The sequence below is a fragment of the Ambystoma mexicanum genome, chromosome 4p, assembly GCF_040938575.1.
Source record: "Ambystoma mexicanum isolate Mex_15411 chromosome 4p, UKY_AmexF1_1, whole genome shotgun sequence".
NCBI classification, from domain to species: Eukaryota; Metazoa; Chordata; class Amphibia; order Caudata; family Ambystomatidae; genus Ambystoma; species Ambystoma mexicanum.
This window is the reverse complement of record NC_090927.1, coordinates 787,940,828-787,957,076: the sequence shown is the minus strand read 5'-3', so window position 1 is coordinate 787,957,076 and position 16,249 is coordinate 787,940,828. Positions and strand designations below refer to the sequence as shown.

The 16,249-nt window shown below is 46.1% G+C and overlaps 1 protein-coding gene across 3 annotated transcripts in view; it reads left to right on the top strand.

The window, feature by feature from the left end:
• Positions 1 to 16,249, top strand: part of CEP162 (centrosomal protein 162) — a 2,248,134-nt gene that overhangs the window by 1,097,819 nt on the left and 1,134,066 nt on the right. The window lies entirely within an intron of this gene.

Sequence of the window (16,249 nt, the reverse complement as noted above, 5' to 3'; positions counted from 1 at the left end):
AAATACAGATATTCCTACCCACCAGCCATGGGTGGCCCCCTGAGTTAACATTGTTACTGTCCAACACGCTCTTACTAGCAAATAGCTCTGCCCTCTTGTTTAGGATTTTTGTCAGGCTGTGATATCTGGGCTTTTCCTGCCAGGGGTCACCCTCTTGGACCAACACCCTGTATATTTTTCAACAAACTCCTACTAGCAGGTATTTCTTTCCCCTTGCTTAGTGTATTTATCAGCTCTAGGTATTCTCACCCTCTAGTTTCAAGATGCCTTATGTAGCCACATCACATGGTCTGACCCAGTGTCTGAGATATAGCCCTCAGCAAGTTCTTTATTGTGGTTTTACCCAGTGTCTGTCTGGTTTCAGCAAACTCGTTATTCTCTCTCTTGACCTGGTTTCACCCGTTGTCCGTTTTGTGTTTTTCACTAAGCTCTTTACTCTCTATATTTTGGTCTGTTCTTTTCTGAGTGTCTGAGGTACGGTCCTCCACAATTTGTTTATCCCGGACTACTCCTCTCCTCAGTCTCTGCTCTGGTCTGCCTGAACTCATGCAGAGCTTTTGGCTCTTTTATAGAATTTCTTTATTAATTAGATTTTTCCACAAAGGGCTCAATTGTTGTCTAGTGTTTCCTTCTACTCTGAGCAAGAGTAGTTATTCCCCTTCACCACTGACGTCTTTCAACATGTTTCACCCTCCTTGCAAGTATACTCTGCATGTCCTGGCTGTTAGGACACTGTTTGTTATGGGTCTTAATTGGCCTTTGTGCATGGCAGCTGTGTTCTCCTATAACTTGTCTGCCTTTTAGAAGTCAGGCACCAATGCAGCATCAGCCTTGTCGCTCTGCTCCCCAAAGATGTAGTTCACTGATGCCTCCATTGTGGCGGGCAGCAGTGTGTGATTTAGGTGGGCGAATTCATTCTGACAGTATGAGCCAACACAAAAAGAGAACTGTACTTGCAAAGGGGAACTTCGTAATTGTAATTGGTTATCTATAACATGCTTAATACTCAGAGGTTTCTGAGCGCGGACCCGGGGATCGAACCTGTGTTGCACCGCAGTGTCTTGCTTCCATGGTGATCACGTTGCCATCGAGCTATCCTCCCGAGACTGAAATCCAGCAGCGGTAGAGGGTTACTCACCCCACTCACTCTTTGAGAGGCACCAATAGCATAACAGGCTAGTTAACTAAAAGCCTCTTGTCACCGGTGGCTCAAGGAATACTGAGTCTCAGAGACGATTGAAGGGTTTTTATTTGATTTCTCACGGCCCTGGAGCCACACCCCTCTCTCCGATCTAGAAACCACCAATCCTCCTTAGCCGAGGTGTCCCTACTCCTCAGGTTAGTATGTACTGAATATTGACCCCCTGCATGCTAGGTTCTGTCTTCTACTTAAGGTGAAGAACTAAAGGCTGAATACCTTATCTGTCTAACCTCCATGAAGCGCTTCTCAGACTGGCCCTAAACTATCCAGCGGTTATTTAAATGGGGCTATTGGATTGTGCATTCCAGACATTCCTCCCGATTCAGTCTTCTTGCTTTCTTGCCCACGTATTCCTCTCCCTCTCACTTCCTGATGTGTGCTCCTCTCTACTCTTGTCGACTCTGCCTGCCTTCTTCACTTTTGGCGTCCTCCTTCTCTGTCCCTCTGATGCCTCTCACTACTTCTATGCCTTGCCTCCACCCTTTGATGGTAATACTCTACCACACTAGACCTCCCTCCTTCACTCTCCTACTCCCACCTCATGCTTCCTCCTCCTTACTAATACGACTCCACCTTCTACTCAAACACCCTCCTTTCTCTCCCACAAGCACTTCAGATTCACTCCCTTCATTCCATCTCCTAAACACACTCGCCACTCTTTCACGCACACTCACAACTCGGTACTATTTCCACGTACTATCAAATACCTCACCTTCTCTGAAAATCACCTCCTCACTCCTCCACTCCAACAGCCTTCATCCTGCTGTTCTCTTGGTCTGCCAGGTCTTCTTCTGACCTCACCCATACAACTCACCCAAACAACTCACAATCTCTCTTAACCCCCTCCTTTTCTTTTGGTAGGTCTGCTGTTCCTGTCCAAAATGGTGCCCGGCCTTCCCCACTCGGGAGGTGTTCTATACTGCCAAGATTGTATACAGTGTATTAAGTGCCTCCCCTTTTACCCGGTGTGGAACAACGGCAAAACACGAATGGCCGTTGTGACAGGGCCTGCTTTCAGGCCTTGTCAGGGTTTCCCTTTTGCCGTGCCTGAACAAGGGCAGGCCCCCTCCCAGGCCGTTCTTACCTTTGGTGGATGTGATGGATGCCAGCAGCCGAAGGGTTGCAGACTGCGAGGAACAGCGGTCAACAAACAAAACAAGGGGTGCCATGAGCGGCACAACACTGGCCGCCCAACGCCGGAGGACAAGGCATGGGATGCGTGGCACATACGGGTGCCGTGACACCCCCAACACCAGACAAAAATTATAGGGACGCAGCAGAGGCTCCCCAAGTCAACTCAGCATCCAAAAATGGAGCCTGACCATCACCAGTAACACACACAGGATTAATAGTTAAATACCAAGGCCTAACAAACCCCACTAAACCACCAGGGAAACCTATGATAGGTAAAGGCCCCCATGGAGGCCTGTGGCAATACCGGACTCTTGGAAGCCATTTACCAGCTCCAGGTCAGAAATGCAGTAGGGGAAGGGGCTGGGCTTACAAGCCCTTATGAATCCTCTTAGTCTTCCCAAAGCCTTTCCCTGTTGCGCCCCTGGAAGCCAGGTAAGTGGATTGGACAGGGTATGTAACCAATCCTTCGAGGGGGTGTGGTATTTAAGTAATTATATGTGAGTGGCTGAGTGTGCGTTAGTTTGGAGAGGACAGAAGTTGGTGGAGGACGTCCGAGGGACCAGAGGAGGTGAGAACGGGGATCTGCGGAGTACTTGTGAGTGAGTGAGTGGAGAGTGTGAGGAGTAGAGGTAGAGTAGGAGTAGCAGGGGGTAGTGGCGGCAGAGTTGGCTGTATTTGTGTAAGTAGTAGAGTGGTGGTGGGAGTGGGAGTTGGTGGTAGTAGTGTACTATACTAAGTCTTAATGAGCATTAGTGGAGTAGGTAGTAGGGAGCATTGAGCAGAAGAAGCAGTAGAGTGGTAGTAGAGGGTGATAGCAAGGGTTAAGTACAGAGTATAAATAGTAGGAACAACAGAATAGTAAGAGCAACAGTGAGTGGGAGAATATGATTAACTATCAGCGTAGTGTGAGACAGATTATTTCAAGGAGAATAGCAAGAGGCAAGGAAGTAGAGTGGGAGTAAGGAGGGAAGAGAAGATAATGGAGGTTGAGGGGTTGTGGAAGGTACAAGTGATAATAACAGGAATAAGAAAATAAAGAAAGATCAACGGGTGGAGGCAGAAAGTCAGAGTGTGGGATTGGAGGGACAATGATGTGGTGGGAGGAGAACCTCTGAAGATGCCAGTATAGTGCAGGGAGTACTAAATGAAAACATAGTTTTCACTTGACCGAAAACTAAATATTTAGAATGACCGCTCTGTGACTGCACAAAGCAGTAATTCTAAATCGAACTATCAGTCCCTGCTGCACGGAGTCTGACAGGCTGACAGGTGAGTGTCTGCGTGTGTCTTGTTAAGGATTTCAATCAGGCGACACGCACACCTTGGATTCGGCCTAGTATGTAGCGCCAAACTGAGGTGTTTTTCTCCTTATTTATGTGGATTCAATTTTTGGACGATACGCCACTCATATCACACCCCCTTTTCAAATACCCCGGGTCACAATGGACCATGAACCAGACTGGTTGGTCAAATGTAATTTTTATTTATTTATTCAAAATTCAAAAGAAATCACACACTTTTTAATATGGGGCAGCAATCACCAATGGGATGATAGTTACAATGAGAATGTGAGCAATGCACTGAGTTTGACTTTTTAGTGGAGCATACACCCAGCACGGCAGAATAGGAGCACTTTTTGATTTAGGACATATGGCACCCAAGTTAGAATTTCCCCCTGCAAGGTTCCCTCAACCACAAATAATCAATTCTGAGTGGTTAATAGAAGCAGCAGGTACTCAGGAATAAGACACTGAAAACGGAATCTAATCTGACCTTCCCTCCCCAAATAAGAGAGAAAAACTGATTTTAAACCCCTTGCAATGTTGTGAAATGACACTCAATAATGAATGGGTGTTAAAAACCTTGAAGCAAATACAATTCCTTACTAAAGCAACAATGCAGAGATACTAACGGTCACAAAGAATGGATTACCAAAATCATACAGTTCAGAAATGAGTGGAAAGTTTAAAACAGCTTGTAGTCAAATAACACGTTTAAAATGTACACTTTTGCAATTCCTGCTTAAAATTACCCAAACGGTTTTTAATAAAAAACAGGTGTAATACACTGATTTGGAGTGCGGTTTCTATGTTGGGGGGATAGGTAGCTATCACAGGTACAGAATGGAAGTGAAAGTAAGTTTCTAGCTGGTAAATTGATAGAGTTATGCAAGATAGAAGGAGGCGTGCTTTGAGTAAAATGAAGGGTGAAAATGGAAAGGCGATCAGTTTGTGCAAAGAACAGTTTTACTTTAAGCTAGATTTAATGAATAAAGAAAAGAGGAACGCCACCGGTGAATTCTCTAAGTCACACTGCAGTTGTAACTCTTCATGCAGTGTACCCATTTTCTTTAAGGAAAATTACTTTATTTAATCCAAATATCACTAAGGACGTATGATCTATCTAAAACGGAAATGAAAGGAAAAATAGCGCGTATGCTTGGAGATTAATGACAAAATGCACAGAGAATTCTGACCGTTGAACAGGTTATCAGGATAAGGACAGGATGATTTATAGAGTGGGATAAGGACAGGGCAAGACAAGGTATACTATGGATTTCTATGGGGTGATGAAATACTCCCAATCCACTTTTTAGTTTTGGGCTTATGGACAGTCAACCGGGTCTGGTCAGTACACGGCAGGGAACCTGGCAAACAGCTGTGCGGTTCTGGTCACCGGCTGGCAAGGACTGGACGGGCAATTCTGGTAGCTGGATGCTAAAGGTCATCAAGTTAGCAGGATTGCAGCAGCATGCAGTGAGTGGCAGCAAGCCAGACCGGATCAGGATGCCAAATGTGCCACAGCTTTCCCCTTGTTAATGGGAGATTTAGTGGATTTTAATATTTGAGGCCTTGCTGGGAAAGGGATCAGCACTGCTTGGGTTTTGCAGTGGGCCCTGGAGTAGGATCAACAATGCTTGATCTTGTAGTTGGAGTCTGGATCTGGAAGATGACGCAAACAGGAACGCAGCGCAGGAAATCAGGAAGAGTGTCTGTCTTGGGTCTTGTCAGGGACCCTTATATATATAATGCCTAGTGACCTCATCAAAGTATAGGCTGGGTAGGGTTAACTAAGCACGCCTCTAAACTACTTGGATTCGACAGGGGTGCTAGTCTCCGCCTCGCTCTCAGCTGGTTGGATTTCCAAGGGAATGATGTCATTTTTATGAGTTGTTTTGAAATGTCCAAAAACTCCCACAATTACTTTACTTAAAATCCGATTTTATACACAGGTTACATATTTTGTGCAGCACATATCAGTCCAGTCCTCCAGTCTGTGGGACCTTGTTTCGCGCTTCTGATACATTTTGGAATTTTGAGCATGAAAGATTTGTCCTAAAATTCCATAACTTTATACACAGATGCGAAATTATCCCAAGGGATCTATGTACAAAAATGTATTTCGAATGGATTGTGTCCTCCCACGTATTCCACATCTTGTGATAATTTGTTATCTCCAGCTTCGCTGCTTCGGAAAAAATAATTCTCGGAAGAGGGCGCTGTGCTCGAGGTCGTGGCGTCGATTGTCCCTCGACGGACTCCGTACTCTGTCGACGTCACTGATGGTATAAATAGCTCGAGCCGCGCCCGTTGCTTCGCTATCGACAACAGCGCGCTTTTATTTTCTGTGAAGAAAATGTCGTCATCTTCAACGCCTTCGACACCCAGGACTGGGTTCAAGAAGTGTGCAGATTGTGGGTCTAAGATGTCGATCACCGATCCCCACCGGATTTGCCTCTGGTGTCGCGGTTCCAGTCACCGAACCGATGACTGCGGGTCCTGCCAATCAATGACCGAGAAAGCTCTTCGTGAGAGGAGAGGTAAACTGTCGGTCGGGAGGGAGGCCTCAAAAAAGGCTACGCCAAAAAGACACAAGAAAGCGACTGATTCTAAGGAATCGGATCGCCATAGGCACTCAAAGAGATCTCGATTTAGGAGTAGATAGAGACACTCTTCGTCATCATCAAAAAAAATGAAGAGGAGACATATATCTCCCTCATCATCATCATCTTCTTCAGAGTCGACCAAAGAAATTCGTTGTCCGACTAAATCGGATTCTCCCAGTACGTGGGAAGAATTCCGCAAAAAGGTTTTCGAGAATGCGGCCCTGACCCCCTCAAAAGACCCTCGAAAAAAAACAATACCCCTAAAGTCGCTCCATTGGACGACAAAGGGAAGTCCAAGACTACCATGGCAAAGACCGGTAGCATCGAGGAATCTAAAAAAACTCGAGGCGACGTAAAACCGTCGAAGACTCTTCGAGAGTCGAGCACTTCTCTGGTGCCATGCAAGAAACACAACGACTTCGTCAACGCCCTCCGCGTCGATAATTTCGACTCCAAAGCCATAAACATCCTCAACGCCATTATCAAAGTCATCTTCGAAGACCCCTTCGACAACTTCGAAGGATTTGCCAATTCGTTCGAAGCAGATGGAAGAGGAAGAAAGGAGATTCACTTCTTAGCCCAGGTCAGACTTTTTCAAATCTATGTCAGCAATTTATGAAGAGTCTGCTTCAGAAGAAGACGAGGTTTCTCCTTTGGGAGTTACTTATGGTACAAGACAAGTTCCTGAGGAACTTATTGACCAGGAATCTAGAATGAGAGACCTGAGTGATACTCTGCATTCTGCCAGTGGAATGGACACATCCCCAGAATTAGAGTTAGCCAAACCTGATCCTGCAGAGCATGCAGCTGCTGGGTACAGGGGGTCTTATGACCAGGGTAGTTGAATATATGGGTTGGGGTAATACTTCACCCATTTTTTAACAAGATGACATGACGGATATAATCGTCAAGGGACCTCAGAAAGATCCTGTTGTCCCTTTCTACAGGGCCCTTCAAAGACGGTCGAGAAAAACTGGGAGAAACCAGAGACTATTGCTGCTGCAGATAGTACTTTTCCAAAAAAATATAGACCAGCTGTAACGGATCCTGAATATTTGAATAAACATCCGACTCCAGAGAGTTTAGTCATTCAGGCAGCATCTACTTCAAAACAAACTGCTTATCCAACTATCCCTCCAGATAGAGAGGATAAAAAAGTTGATGCCTTGGCACGTAAAGTTTTCACGTCAGGCAGTATGGCACTTAAGTCGACAAATGTCACCTGTACCCTAGCCAGGTTTACCCATACCCTGTCGGACTGTATTTCGGCGGCGGCTGATCATATTCCAGAAGGCGAGGAAAGGGAAGGCTTCCTGAATATAGTCAAAGACGGGAAGGAGGCAATGGGGGAATGTCTCCAGTCTGGACTGGATACTTCTGATAGTATCAGCAGATCCATGGCTGCAAGCGTTGTGCTACGCAGATTTGCGTGGTTGAGGAAGTCAGGGTTTGCACCAGACGTGCAAGCTAGACTCCTCAACATGCCCTTTGATGGCTCGAGGCTCTTTGGCAGAAAGGCTGATGAAAGCCTAGAAAAACTTCAGACCTCGAAAGCGGCAGCTAAATCACTTAGCGCCTCTTTGCGCCAACCTCTAAAACCCTATTCCGGCTCATCTTCCTGGAGGGGTCGTTCTTTTCGATACTACTCCTCTTTTGGTAGAGGAAGAGGACAGGCTTCTCAAACGGGCAAAAGAAACTTCCCTCGTGGAGCACGAGGAAGAGGTGCAAAATCTGTACCCTCAGCCACTCCTGCAGCCGCCTCCAAATCCCTCTGAGACCTTGTTACACAAAACACCAGTGGGAGGCAGGATCTCTCAACATCTGAAGGAATGGCAGGGCATTACTTCAGATGCTTGGGCACTGGAAACAGTAGCCCAAGGTTACTGTCTCCCCTTTCTAAAAAGGCCTCAGAATCATCCACCGGGAGCCAACTCTGCCAAAATTCCAGATCCGCTCCTGTTGCAGGAAATTTTAACCCTGATAGAGAAATGTGCCATAGAACTGGTACCTGTAGCGGAGAGGAACAGGGGTTGGTACTCCCCATATTTTCTCATCCCAAAAAAGGACGGAGGACTGAGACCCATCTTGGACTTGAGAAACTTGAACAAGTTCCTCAGGAAGGACAAGTTCAAGATGGTGACTCTTTCTCAGATCCTTCAGGCTCTCCAACTCCAAGATTGGTTGGTATCATTGGACCTTCAGGATGCTTACTTTCATGTGCCAATCCATCCAAAGCACAGAAAGTACCTGAGGTTCGCGATTGGCAATTCTCATTATCAGTTTCGAGTTCTGCCATTCTGGTTGACCTCCGCCCCGAGGGTTTTCCCCAAACTGTTGGCGGTTGTGGCAGCAAGTCTCAGGAGAGGAGGTATTCACATATATCCCTACCTGGACGACTGGTTGATCAGAGCAAGTTCTCCAGAACAAGCTCAGGAACATCTTTCGATCACCTGCCACTTCCTCCACAAATTGGGCTTCTCCCTCAATTTCAAGAAGTCCCACATGATACCATCCCAGAAGCTCCAGTTTATCGGAGCAGTCTTGGACACTTCCTCTGGAAAAGCCTCGCCTCCCGAAGTGAGAGCTCTCCACATCCAGCAGATGCTAACGAAGTTCCAGAATGCCCAACGTCTACCGGCCTTCGATTTTCTCAGGTTGCTCGGCCTCATGGCATCCTGCATTTTCCTAGTACCAAAGGCCAGGTTGAGAATGAGATCCCTTCAATGGGCACTCAGAACTCAGTGGTCCCAGTTCTCAGGGGATATGTCGGATCTTCTGCAAGTCCCGAGCGCAGTTGCTCAGGATCTTCTATGGTGGGCTTGCAACAACAACATTCTCAAGGGAGAGTCTTTTTGGCAACCATGGCCGGAGATAATAGTAGTGACGGACGCCTCACTCATGGGGTGGGGAGCACACACCAACGATCTGACAATCAGTGGTTGTTGGTCTCCATCAGAGTCCAAACTACACATCAACCTGTTGGAGCTGAGGGCAATCAGACTAGCTCTGAATGCCTTTCTGCCCTCTGTACAGGGAAAGAATGTCCTGATAATGACAGACAACACGCTGGCCATGTACTACCTCAACAAAAGAGGAGGAGTAGGGTCACTACCACTGTGCAGAGAGGCAATGCAACTATGGTTCTGGGCAATACAAGAAGGAATCTCTCTATCAGCAATTCACCTAGCCGGAGAGAAGAACACGGCAGCGGACGCTCTGAGCAGGCAGAGCACAGTCTCTCATGAGTAGGAGATAGCTCAGGAAGTCCTTCTGGAGATCTTTGCCCTTTGGGGAACTCCCCCAAGTGGATCTGTTCGCCACCGCGATCAACCGGAAGTACGATCAGTACTGCTCAAGGGAATTTCCTCAAAGAGGAGCTCTGGGAGACGCATTCATAGTGGAGTGGACATTTCCACTGCTGTATGCGTTTCCCCCAGACCCTGTGATTCCTCAGGTAATCAGGAGGTTGAGAAAGTTCAGGAAAACCATGATCCTAATTGCCCCGGATTGGGCCAGGAGGACGTGGTACCCAGACCTTCTGGACATGTCCATCTGCCCTCCAATACGTCTTCCGCAAAGAGAGGATCTTCTCTCGCAAGAGGAAGGGCGGGTTCTCCATCCAGAGGTCAAGACACTCAACCTTCACGCATGGTTTCTGAGAGGTTGAGATACAAGGATTGGGATCTTCCGGATGACGTAATGGAAATCTTGCTTTCGGCCAGAAGACCAGCAACAAAATCTTTGTACCGATGTCGCTGGAACAGGTTTAGTAACTGGTGCAAAGACAAGGATGTGGACCCTTTTCATTGTGGCACCCCAATGGTGCTTTCTGTTCTGCTACATCTAGCTAATCTGGGGCTCCAGATAGGTTCAATCAAAGGATACCTTGCTGCGCTGTCCATTTTCAAGTGCTCCTCGGAAGAGGTTTCATATTTCAAAATACCGTTAATCATTCAATTCTTAAAAGGGCTTACTAACTTACCAGTACCTTTTCATGTACCAACTTGGGATTTAAATTTATTACTAAAATTCTTGACTTGCATACCTTTTGAGCCTCTGCATTCATGTCCATTGAGGCTTTTAACTCTAAAAACGGTCCTTCTTGTGGCCCTATCATCAGCCCGCAGTGTTAGCGAACTTCAGACTCTCTCATGCAAACCACCATATACTATTTTTTATAAGGATAAGGTAGTCCTTAAAGTTAAACCTTCGTTCTTGCCAAAAGTAGTCTCGGACTTCCATTTGTCACAAAAAATAATACTACCAACTTTTTATCCTCCTCCTCATCTGGGCAAGGAAGAGGAGAGATTACACAGACTAGATCCCAAGAGGGCTCTTAGTTTTTACATCTCAAGGATGGCTAAATTGAGACAAGATGACCAACTATTTGTGGGTTATACTGGTCATAAATTAGGCTCATCTATAACAAAACAGACCATTTCCCGCTGGATCTTATTAGCCATAGCTGAATGCTACAGATTAGCGGGAAAAGAACCACCAGATGGGCTTCATGCTCATTCTACAAGGGGAATGGCTACTTCTGTTGCTCTAAAGAGGGGAGTCTCGGCAGCAGATATTTGTGCAGCTGCAACCTGGAAAACAATGCATACTTTTGTTAAACATTATTGTTTGGATACTGCCTTCTCTAATGAAGGTTTATTTGCCAAGGCAGTTCTGCATTCTGTCCACAAACTGAAATTAGTACTCCCCACTCCAAAATTGCTACTGCTGTGGGAGCCTATAACAAGATGAGGAATACGTGGGAGGACACAATCCATTCGAAGAACAAGTTACTTACCAACTGTAACGTTCTTTCGACTGGATGTTCCTCCCACGTATTCCTCATCGACCCTCCCATCCTACCCCACAGTACAGTTTTACGTTTTCTTACACTTTCCTCTCACGAAGAATGTATCGGTCATGGGGCACGCCTGGGTGTTCCTCCTATATGTTTCATCGAAAAAACAGAACTGAAGTAACGGGTGCGGCTCGAGCTATTTATACCATCAGTGACGTCGACAGAGTACGGAGTCCGTCGAGGGACAATCGACGCCACGACCTCGAGCACAGCGCCCTCTGCCGAGAATTCTTTTTTCCGAAGCAGCGAAGCTGGAGATAACGAATTATCACAAGATGAGGAATACGTGGGAGGTACATCCAGTCGAAAGAACGTTACAGTTGGTAAATAACTTGTTCGTTTCCAACATTGATACTTTTCTATTTATCCTCAATACTTTGCCCTTTCTCTCCCCACAATGTCAGTGAATTCTACCATGTCTCAAAAGAAAGCACCACAAAATCACCTTTAAACTGTGCAGTTTTTACAATTTTTCAAAGTCTTGCTGCAGAGATAGACGTTTTAAAAGTTTATTCCTGAAATAGTCTTTGGGAACAAATGGCAGTCCCTTTGTCCCTCGGTGACATTTTTTTTTCTTCAATTCCTACCAACTGTCATTTCCTTCAGAGCATGGTGGGGGTTTCTCCCTTGATTGAAGTTTTATTGCCCCTTCACACTTCAGACTTCCTTCCCTGGGAGCTTCATTATCGGGGTCTCAGCAGAGACGAAAGTCTGTTCAACCCCGTAATTATTAGGGGGTTGTTAGTATCTGCTGAGAGAGAGACGTCCTTTTGGTGCCACCCCTCCAAACAGAAAACCTGTTTTTCAACTTGCAACTCCAGCCACCACAGTTTTAACCTTTATTTTCTGATCTTAGATCCAGAATTTAAAACAAGCCTTTTGCATAAAATGAACCATGTTATATAGTCTCACCAGCAACAAACCTCTTCATATTGCTAAAGACTGGCAGGCTTTCATTCACCAGTGTACTGTTCCAACCCACAGGCATTTGTCTCTCTTTAGCTTGAAAAGGCCCATTTTTTTTACACTTGGTGCAGCTGGCCTTCCTTCTTAAATTCAACTTTTCATCTCCAGCAGATTCACACACTGTCTTGCAGCTATAGTTATTCTCTAAAATGCTGGAGTTGGTCTGAGGCACGGATACATTGAAACAGACATGGCTCAGCTAGTTAGAGTCTCTCTCTGAACAGCTGAGTTTTGGATACTTTTGCAAAGAAAACAAACGTGTTTCCCGTGTAAGTAAAAGTAAAGTTCCTGGTTGATTCTTTTTTTATTTTTTATTTGGTTTGACAAGGTTTGTCAATTCAGAATCATGCCTGGTTTTGCTGAGGCACAGTGAGACATACAGGGCTTGGTAGGGCTTTTTAATCACAGTGGCTTTAAGGAACAGAGGGATTTAGCGTCAAAGTAGCATTTTTTTTAAAGGTGAGAAAAGGTTTCTTTTCAATGGAGATTTTGGCTTTTGCAGCAAAGCAACGCTGCTTTTTCCACTTTCTTCCTTTTGTTTATGTCGGAACACACCGGCAATCACCGGCAATGTGCCCCCTGGTTCCATCCTGCCCGATGTGTGCTTGGCAGGACGGTGCAGCCATTTTTGTTGTTGTTGTAAAACACAGTTATGAGCCAATGCGCTCACAGGAGCCAGCGCAGCCATTTGCTGTATTCTTGCGCAAATGCAGCTTTGTGATGCAGTGAAATACTGTGGAGTGGGTCAATATATCCCACAGTCTGCGTGAGCATTTGTCTGTGTGAGTATTTGCATGTACGGATGTGTGTGGACTTGGTGTGTCTTGTGCTGGAAAAGGGGGTGGTGGATGGGGGAAGGGGGATTTGGGGAGGTGAAACCACCCTGTTTGACATAGCCTGGGGAGAGGGTATCAGTGGGGGAAGGGATCACCGTGGTTGGGTAGGGGGGCCGGGAACATGTCGTATTGCTGCATTTTAAGGCTGCCACAAAAATGGGCCAAAAAACTGTCTTTTATGTGTTCTGTCTTTAAAATGCGGTAATATCACATAGAACTGTGCCGGGTCGGGTTGAAGCAGGTTGGAAAGAAGTGATTGTGACACGGGCGGAAGAAGGCACCATCTATAACTCACTAAGACTACTAAGCGGGCTAGATTAGGGACAGCTAGAAGTTCCCTAGTTATACAGGCAGCCATTGTCTTTGGGAAAACATCATAAGTCCCTGTCAGAAGACCACAGGTGGTACCGATCATGTACTAACACCTGTTAGGGACCCCTGCATTAGGGTGGAGGTAAACGGCCGGGCCAGGTGAGAGAAGGATGACCCTAATTACCCAAGAACTCCATCAGGCGAACTACCCACAAACCCTTGGTTCTAGGTTTTTGTAAAGTGTGTTGTGGTGGGGTAAGCTGTCGGAAAAAGGGGTTGCATATTTAAATTTAGTTTTATTTAAGGAATAAAGAAAATAATCTACCTCTCCCTATCTCTAAAGGGTTATCTCTAAAGGTTTAAACAAATATCATCTTGGGTGCTCGTTGTCAGGATATTTGTTCAAATAAAAAGTGTCTGTCCTCTGTCCAAAAAACTACTCTAACCCTACCACTAATCTACAAAAGAGTTCAGAATCCAAATGAAAATAGTACCAGCAGAATGACTCCCTTCTCCTGGTAAATGGGCTCAGTCTATATCTCTTTTCCAACAATCCTTTCCTTTAGTTTCTGATTCAACAAAGAGAAGTATGGTCAGGAGAATGACTGTCTTCTCCTGACCCACCTGTACAGCCTTGAGGGCTGTCTTTGGATAGTCTTTTGCAATAGTGCTCAAAAGTCTCTTCACTTCTTCCCGTGGACTCCTGAAAGCTTGCTTTACAGTTCCAGAAATTCTTCCATGTGTTATGACACTATGAAGATTATTTCCAGACAGTTCTTGTTGTCTAGTATCCTCTTGACACTTTCTTCGATTACCACTGTGATAAGGGAGATTCCTGCCAATGCACTCATGATTCTTAGATCTTTGGATCTCACTACTGAGACGAGGGAGAGTACTCTCCAGGCTCTCTTGACTCTTGAGCTGCCACAAGCCTCTACAGGGTCTCCCACTACTACCATTACATTTTACGTGTTGGGACAGCGTCGCCGGTTTTCCCTGGAGTGCGGGGCCAACTCTCGTTGCTTCAGCTCTTCTTGCTTTTTTCACTCCGCTCCCCACTGACAGTAATGTTATCAGGGATTTATGATAAGGACTTGGTCCCCAAGGAAAAGAGATTAGGGATTTCCTTCACGGAACGGGAGTCCTTATCCCCATGAGGGCAGTCTCTTCCTGTGAAGTCCTGCTTTCCACCACATCTATGTGGAGTATTGTGTAGCGGCCTCATCCTCTTAGTCTCAAATAAACACCTTTGGATTTACTACCAGAGTCAGTGTGGCCAATTGTGGCAGGCCACTCCATCACACGGTGCAATGTTCTCCTTTTTGTTGGGGCTATCTGGCCTCTCCGATGTTTTTTATGTGGAATTTGTTTTTTTGTCCTCGTGGATTTAAGGGAGCCGCACTGGGTTCAGGACTGGTAGGGCTGATGCTCCGGCTCATCCTCCTGGCGTTTCACTTCATGCAGTGCTGGCCTGTACGCCGCTCGCATAGGATCTTTTCTGGGTGAGCGGGCTGATGGTTCCATTCCTGCTAGCTCTCTATCTCTCATTGCCAGTGTTCAAAAGAGCTGGAGCGGGGCACTGATGATTCTAGGTCCCGTTGGTGTAGTTGTCCTGGATCTGTTGCGTCACTAGAATGGGAAGAGAAGACTTGCCCGGTGCATCTATTCCAATGCCTGGGGTGTTGCAAATTGATTGCAAACTGGTACATGGGGAGGGGGGAGGAATAGGGGCCCTGCAAACTACCACTGTTCCCCTCTGCAGCAGGACTGCCTCTGAATTCCTCCATGGTAGGCTTCCAAACCCAGGCTGAAAGGGGTTCCCTTCCCCACTTGACAAAGTCAGGGGACTAAACTTGTCTCACCATTTAGAAGGATTCAAGCAGCTCTCTCTAAATGGTCAATCTCTTCAATAACTCTTTTTTCTAAATGCATGATGGGCATAACAGGATTGAGAGTATGTACTAGTGGATGGCAGCAAAGCTCTCTGGAGCTCTGCTACCCTCCATGAGAGGCATGGTGGGCACAATGCATTGCTGAAGGCAGAGGCTGTACAGACGGATAGAGACATGGCTTCCAGGCTGGATTCGGACTATGTATAGGTCCGTTGACAGTATTTCCTTTTGAGGGCAGAAAGCCTGAGTGATTTGAACTAAAGGATGGGCTCTGTGGTGTCCCCTGTTTTCCTCTTCCATCACCACACCACACTGTGGGTTGGCGTCCAAGGCCCACCACACTGTGGGTTGGCATCCCTGGCCCCAAGAGCCCCGCTATCGCCTGAAGTCTGGATTGGCCATGTGACCTTGTCACCGTACAAAGAAAGATGATGTGTTTTCGTAGTAGATTGTCAAATAAGTTCAGTTTTACTGTGGTTGGGGCATTTGGGAAACTATATTTGTAAACCATGTGTAAGAATGAGATATCGGTTCAGTGGTGGCTAATCGGTTTTTCAAATGGAAGGGTGTAAATATTTCCCTAAATTGGCTGGAGCAACTAAGGCCAGACTATTGTGTATGTGCGTGTGTGTGTTGGGGTTCTCCTGCCATTTCTTTTAAAATAACAGGCTGCAGTGGGGGCTTTTACTGTTCAGATGGGTAAAAATGACTAAATTAGGCCATACATAAATTAGGCCATGCAGTTTACGAACAGTTTCGCAAAGGAACACATGGAAAACTGCAGACGTTGCCAAGTTCATAAAGTGAGCCAGTCTAATTTACGCACGTTGTAGGGTTACTTTGAGGGGGGCCAGCTAAGTATTGGGAGCTCTGCCTGGATGGTGTTTACTCCAGTCAATTAGTTTGTTAATTAGGACCTGCGTCACCATTTGGAAATCCTCGGGCGGGAGTAAGGGCTTGATCTTGTGGAGTTGCAAGATCAGAAATCACTCAGTCTGATACCATGATCTGATACTACCATGTTTATTATCAGCCTCTTCATTCAAGTAAGGTAGATCAAACACTTCATTGACTGGAACCTTTCCGCACGTTCAGTGATTAAATACCCAGTAGGGAAGAGTGACTTGTGCACAGGTAGACACCAATTTCGTATGGTGAGTCTTC